Below are 7,413 nucleotides of genomic sequence, written 5' to 3'. Positions count from 1 at the left end.
GGCGTCGCCTGAATTTTTGCGTCGCCTGAATTGTCTTAAATTTTGCCCTTATTTTTTTATTATATAGAGAGATTCATATAAAGCGTCTCGCATATTCTGTATTCTATTCTATTACGTTCTATCTGTATTCTATTACGTTCGAGAATTTCACACTTGACTTTCGTTGGTCTAACCTCTAATGATAATGTGGCAACACTGCACATGTGTTCCAGACGTCAGGAACGCGGGAATTCAACCCACCCAATAGGGCCATCGTAACAATCAAGAAGCTTTTAATTTGATTGTTTGCAATTATCCGTCCGGAAACTAATATTTTTTAATGTTGCATAAAAAACTGGAGAATGTAGCGAACAAAGTCATGTACGGTTATGTCTGGAAGAAAACGCTTTTAGATTATGAATAATGGATTGACAATCCAAATACTTGATTTATCGTATCGTATATGTTAAATACATTACTAAATACATTACTGCAATTTCATTCTTCATGACCACAGGAACCATGAGTTATTATTAAAAATGTGCGTCAAAATCATCATGTTTTTGGGGGTTATACATTGAAGGATGCGAGAAGAAAACGAGGTTAGAGTGCACAATTTTTATCCCCACTCCCTGGTTCTACTGGGATATTCTATACTCTTTTAGAAAAACTATACCAATTCGGTTTTATTATAAACTCAAATATTCAATACAAATGATGGAAACATCTGTCGGTAATATTATGAGATGCATCATTCTCGAGAGTTATTCAAAAAGCATCAGCCGTAATACCTCGAGTGATAGCCAATTCATTTGAGAAATTATCAAGAGACCAACAGGAAGACACATTAAGTAGTAAAGACAAATGATAATCAATTCCATTCAGAATTCATCCTAATTGCTCCGATGGCGTTCGCAGTCGCTCGAATGAAAACCCAATCCTTTCGATGTATTTCTGATTTATCGATTTCTACATATTTCTTTAGCGATATTTTGGAAGATGCTTCTTTCCTCTTCATTCTCCAATATTTCCTTCATGAACTGATCACAAAAATTAAGTTTCGGCCTATTGTTGCCAGAAGACCTCGAGAGTATTCTGTGAAGACCTCTTATTTCATTCAAACAAATTTTCCTCCAGGCACTAGTCGATCCCTTCATAACAATCCTACACAGTGTAATATCTTCTGTGAGGAAAAGTACGGCGACGAGCTTCGGTAATATCGGACTTGCAGACCCAAATTTTTCATGACAAAGTGCCCAGAGTTTTTCACAAGGTATATAATACTTAGCGAGTAAATGGCCTCGGGATTGCCTTCTTGCGAATTCCTCAATGCTTTCCCCTTGTCGTTCGGTCTTCCTGAGCTCCATGAAAACGTTGAAAATCGAAAGAAATTCATCATTTGTCATGTTTCTACATCCACCTATCCAACTATCGATGAACAGAATCCATGGCCAACAGAGCAGATAACCCCATGGACCACAATCCCCAGGCGTTGTTGGTGAATAATTAAATTTCATTGTCTGAGCAAGCAAATAAACCTTGACGTCAATACTTTCAATATTCGAAAAATTAACTTCCAAGGACACTTGCAGTTTTTGAGCCTCTGTCAATTTGTTCCAGAAGTATCTCACTGCTGGAAGCCTCTCCGAGCGGATGCTCTCCCTGAATAAAGTGAGATGAAAGTTACTTTCCTCATACACTCCTGCTTCACGCTGATTTTGGAACTTGTTGAAATCTGCCGATGAATCGAACATTTCTTTCGTCGGGAAGGTGCCATAGATCTGATTGTACCAGTAGATCGGAATGTTCGAAGCGAATTTGTTATGTTCTGGATTGACTCGTCTCCTTGTCCAGTCGATAGTGCGAGAAAATTTACGAATGTAATTTTCACTGCAAAAGGAACACAGCTCGAGCCAAAAATCATAATCAATCGTTTCTTTCTGGCTGAATCGATATTCCATCATTTTCTTTTCAGTGAGACACCCAATATCGTCCCAGATGACACAATCCACAAACAAAGATATGTTGTTACTGAATCTCCGCGGATCTGAAGTTGGCATGCACGCTCTTAAACCTATTTCCAACTTGTCGAACATCTGTTTGTACATTTCCCACGAGAAGAAGCTCAAATCATCCTGTATAGCCTTCGGAAGTTCCAATTTGTCAACATAACTGTCGAATTTCTGACTCACCAATTGTCGAAGCGTAGACAATGGAGGGTTTGAACTGTTTTGACGTTGAATCATCTTGTTGCAACACTTCTTGATGCTGTCTCCAAATTTCAAGTGTCTCCATAGAAACTGGACTGCCTCTACGGTTGCTATATACTTCAGGGATGAACTTTCGAAACACCAGGGATCTATTGAAGACATTCTTCGAATTTATTGATTGAGTTAGTACTGCGTTCGGATGATTATTGTTATTTGATGTTGAATGGCTCCGGCTGTTGAGGACAGAGTCCCAAAGCTGACGGCTGCGTGCAGAATAGCAGATAAGCTGAGACCAGATCACTAGATTGGGATAGCGCATGATCTGATATTTTGGACTAGACTAGAGATGCAAATGCGTCACATGACCCGTCATATGACGGTCATACATAACCGTCATATGACGGTCATCCTCATTAGACCGTCAATGCATCATACATATAGATGCATAATGACGGTTACAACAATAGTATATTTCGATACGAGTGAGACGAAATTTTCACGAGTGTAAAATTGGCGACCTGAGGCGAAGCTGAGGGCTGCCAATCACACGAACTGAAAATTCCTGCCTCACATGTGTCGAACAATATTTTTCATCTCGCTGTGCGAAAAAGTAACTTTTTAGGCCCGCTTCGCGTGCCTAAAACGTCCCTTTTCCACACATTGTGATGAAAAATATTGTTCGATACTCGTGGGAAAAGTGTTTTTTGGCTAGTGGGATTATATCACTCGCCTTCGGTTCGTGCTATAAACCTCCCACGAGCCAAAAAACACTTTTCCGCACTCGTAACGAAATATACTATTTTGACAGTGATGTTACGTTCAGCGAGTGATCGAACTGTGACTGTTTCATTTACAAGTAAACGAAAAAGGCACAGTTTACTTTTCGTTTACTCGTAATCGAAAAGACACTTTTCGGCACGAGGTGAACGTAGTGTCAAAATAGTATATTTCGTTACGAGTGTGAAAATAGTATATTTCGTAACGAGTGCAAAAAACATTTTTTCACGAGTTACGAACAATATTTTTCATCACAATGTGGCGGAAATTGGACTTTTAGGCACGCGGAGCGTGCCGAAAAGTTCACTTTTCGTCACAGCGTAATGAAAAGAGTTTTTTGGCTCGTGCGAGGTTTATAGCACGAGCCGAAGGCGAGTGATATAATCCCACGAGCCAAAAAACACTTTTCCCACGAGTATCGAACGATATTTTTCATCACAATGTGTGGAAAAGGGACGTTTTAAAAAGTTACTTTTTCGCACAGCGTGATGAAATAGTATATTTTGATACGAGTGTGAAAATAGTACATTTCGACACTTCATCCTCATTAGACCGTGAGGAACTTTTCTGCCGATATGAACTCCCCTTCGGCTCGTCCTGTAATCATATGAGGTAGAAAAGTTTCCACGTCCGTGTGTCGAACAATATTTTTTGTCATTGGGCCCGAAAATCGCAGTTTATCGGGCCTAGTGACGAAAAATAAAAATTGATAAAGAAAAAATTAAGTTGCATCGATATAGATGAAAAATGACTGTCATATTCTCTAGAAAATTGTCATGATGATGATGAGTCCGTTCCCTTCGTGTTCAGAGGTGGGCGATATGGATGTGCGTGGGGATTAGCCAAAGTGGGGATAGCTATTAAGACAACGAACTCGTCAATTTGCCTATAGATACTCAAATTGGGAAATTACATGTCAATACTGGGAATTTGATCAATCAGAGACTCGGCATAGAGCCCAGTGACAGTAACTGACCAATCGGAAGCCGAAGATGAACTCTGCGACAAATCTATTGTCCCAATCTGAGTATCTAGTAACCTTGAATCCAAACCAAAGTCTGTGCAGCTAATGCCAGAGCCAATAAACACTTTTCATTATTCTTAAAAAGACCTTGAGTCCACCCCGAGAAACGGCGACTCTTAACACAGTTATCACGCCGCGCTTGCGAACAATCTCTCAGCAATTCATAATTGTGATGGTATTCCAATTGAATGTTGAATAAATAAGTCGGTAATCTGAATAATGTCATCCTGGTTTTTCAACAATTTATCACTGAAGTTCCTGGCAACTGTGAAGACAGTTCAAGTATTATGGGGACTGTCCAAAATTGAGGCCGACGCCACGGAATATTTCAACGACGTCTACGAAGAAGGCGACACCTCAAAATTGTCACTGACAACGTTTTTCCATTTTGTAGTCCAAAAATTCGACAATTTCATAGATCTTTTCATGCTTCCACAGTCCATAAAAGATGATTTGAGCTTTTTCTTCTGTCAGATGTATCCACCGCTAATTGCAACTTGGAGAGCGGTTTTCGACATCGTAGTCCGAGAAGATCATCTGAAGCATCCGATGTTAGTTAAACAAATATTTCAAATCATAAACAATATTGTCTGGGACGATATTGGGTGTATGGATCCCAAGAAGAGTTTGGAATTGCAACTCAGCAATCAAGAATCGATTAGTTATACAATCTGGACTCACTTGTGTAGAGTCTGCAGTGAAGAGTACATGCGGAAATTTTCTGATAGGGTCGATTGGAGAGGAAGTACATTTGATTCGACCATCACAATCTTCTGGTACAACAAAATTTATCACAGCTATCCAACGGAGAGCATGTTTGCCTCACCTCAAGATTTCTTAGAGTTCCAGAATCATTTGAAAGTGAAAATTGACGAGGGAAATGATATAAATCGTATTTTATTCAAAGAGAGTGTTTTATCTGACAGTCTGGCAGCGGTTAAATACTTCTGGAACAAATTAACAGATGCGCAGAGACTGGAACTGTCCGCAGAAGAAAGTTTTTTCAATACTAAGAGTGTTTCCACTGCAGTTTATCTACTCGGTGTAATAAACTTCAATTATTTACCAGGAAATGCCACGGATTGTGGGACATGGCAGTGTTTGCTGAGTTGGCCATGGGTGATGTTCGTTGACAGTTGGATCGATAAATGTAAAATCATGGACAAATCTCAGTTTGCTGAAATGTTCAGGACCTTAGTTGTACAGAGAAAGAATGAACAGCATTCAGGAATTGAAGAATTCACTAAAAGACAAGCTCGGGATCATCTGCATGCAAGATATTATGTACCTTGTGAGAAACTATGGAAGTTCTATCGTGATAAATTTGGGGCCTTGGATGAAGCAGCCTCGAAAATTATGGTGTTAATTTTCGGTTCAGAAGATATCCAAATGTGTAGGATCATATTGAAGGAATCCCCAAGTGCCTGGAGAAGAGATTGTCTGGTTGCCGTAGGAAATTGCTGCCAAATTATCTCGTCACATGTCTCTCCCAGTATTCTGCCGAATCGAGATTTTCGTGACAAGTTTATGGAGGTGATACTGGTCGATGATGAGGAAAGGGAAATGTTCCGAGAAATCACTCATGAAGTCTACAATCAGTAAATGGTGATTTTGCAGGTAGTTTGGAGTTCTCCGGTCAGTGGGAGCCCCTTTCAATAAAGTTTTTTAATTAAGTCTTTCAATTAATTTCGATATGAGGTATTCCACGCCAAATCAGTCAACTGATGAGAGTCGCCCTCATTGATGTCTTTAGCCGCCCTTTTATTGATTTTTCACTGAAAAATCAATTATTTGAAATAATAATAATTCTTTTCAGTAAAATAGGTTTTTTTTTTTTTTCTAATGAAGAACAACAATATTTCATTTCACCAACTGCACATTATATTTACTATTTATTATTATTTATATTATTAGATCATTATATTTTACTGAAAAGAATTATTATTATTTCAAATAATTGATTTTTCAGTTTTATAATTATTACATTTTATCAGGGCTCTCATCAACTTTAAAAATAAAGAATAAAGAGAGGAATTTAAGAGTTTCCCTTTTGAAAATTGATGGCGATTTTTTCTACGATTGGGGCGATTGAAAAACTATCTCTCAAGTTTTTTCAGATTTTTTCGGCAGTCCAGTTCGGAAATATTATTTTGGTTTTTCCGTTTTTTTTTCAATAACTCGAGTTCTATCCATCCAATTTGATTTATTAAGCGTCAAAATTTTTCGTTTTTTCCTGCCTATAACAATATTTTTAATGATTTTTTTTCGATGTCTAGATGCTCATAATAACGAATTTTCGAAAAAAGTTGAAAAACTTGCATTTTGCAAATTGCGTCAGGGTTGATTTGGTTCATTTATTTTTTTAGTATTTCTTATAATCAAAACAAGTATTTTAAGCCATCATAAGAGGTGGGTAGCCTCCTGGATCTATTTCAATTTCAATTCTTTCTTTTCGAAATTCCGCAAATTTGGCCAAAACACCCTAAAGTGGTGTTGATTGACTTTTGATTATAGACAGTATGAAGTGAATTTGACTGTATGCCTATAAATTACATATTTTTTCGATACATAATCGAAGTCGTTTGATGGTGTTTTGACCAAATTTGCGAAATTTCGAATTGCGAAAAGAAAAAGTTAAAAATTAAATAGATCCAGGAGGATGCCTAACTTGAATGATGACTCAAAATACTTGTTTTGATTATAAGAATTCCTGAAAAAAAAATTGTGCAAATCAACTGTGACGTAATTTGTAAAATTTCAGCTTTTCAATTTTTGTTTAAAAAACAATTGTACTACAAAAATTCTTGTATAAGCGGTAAAAAATGGAAAATTTTGACGTTTAATAAGTATATGAATAGGAATATAAGTCAATGATAAGTATAGGAATATAAGTCAATGAATAAAAAATGAATTAATATATTGTTGATACTCGATGATTTTCAGCATTAAAAAGAACGTTCTTCGAGGCAGTGACAGGGAGACATTTATAAAGGATGCAACGAGTTATGATAATTTGATACTGCGAACTTGCACCGACCATCGATACAACACATGGCATGTGCATATTTCTGTGAGATATTTATGGAAGAGATACTGGCGATTGATGGGGAGCGAAGAATCTTCAAAGGAATTGTGGATTCGAAATACATAAGGATCATTGTTCCTCCCCACAGTAGTGAAAATAACTTTGCTCGCAAATGATTATTGGTATTATGTACTTTTCAATATTATTGATCTCTCAAGCAAACCATTTCTATTAGTAGGAATGTTTGAACGCAATTTTATAATCCAATTTTATAATTATGTGATGGATAACGGACAATTAATTGATAACTGATGTTTTTCTTTCGTATTTGACTCTTTCTGTAATGTATTTTATGATATTGTCAAGACACGTCCACGTTAGATTTTATATGTAATGAT

This window comes from Diachasma alloeum, unplaced genomic scaffold, assembly GCF_001412515.2.
Source record: "Diachasma alloeum isolate Michigan unplaced genomic scaffold, Dall2.0 Dall_scaffold_00371, whole genome shotgun sequence".
In the NCBI taxonomy this organism is placed as follows: Eukaryota; Metazoa; Arthropoda; class Insecta; order Hymenoptera; family Braconidae; genus Diachasma; species Diachasma alloeum.
Note: the sequence above shows the minus strand (reverse complement) of the source record.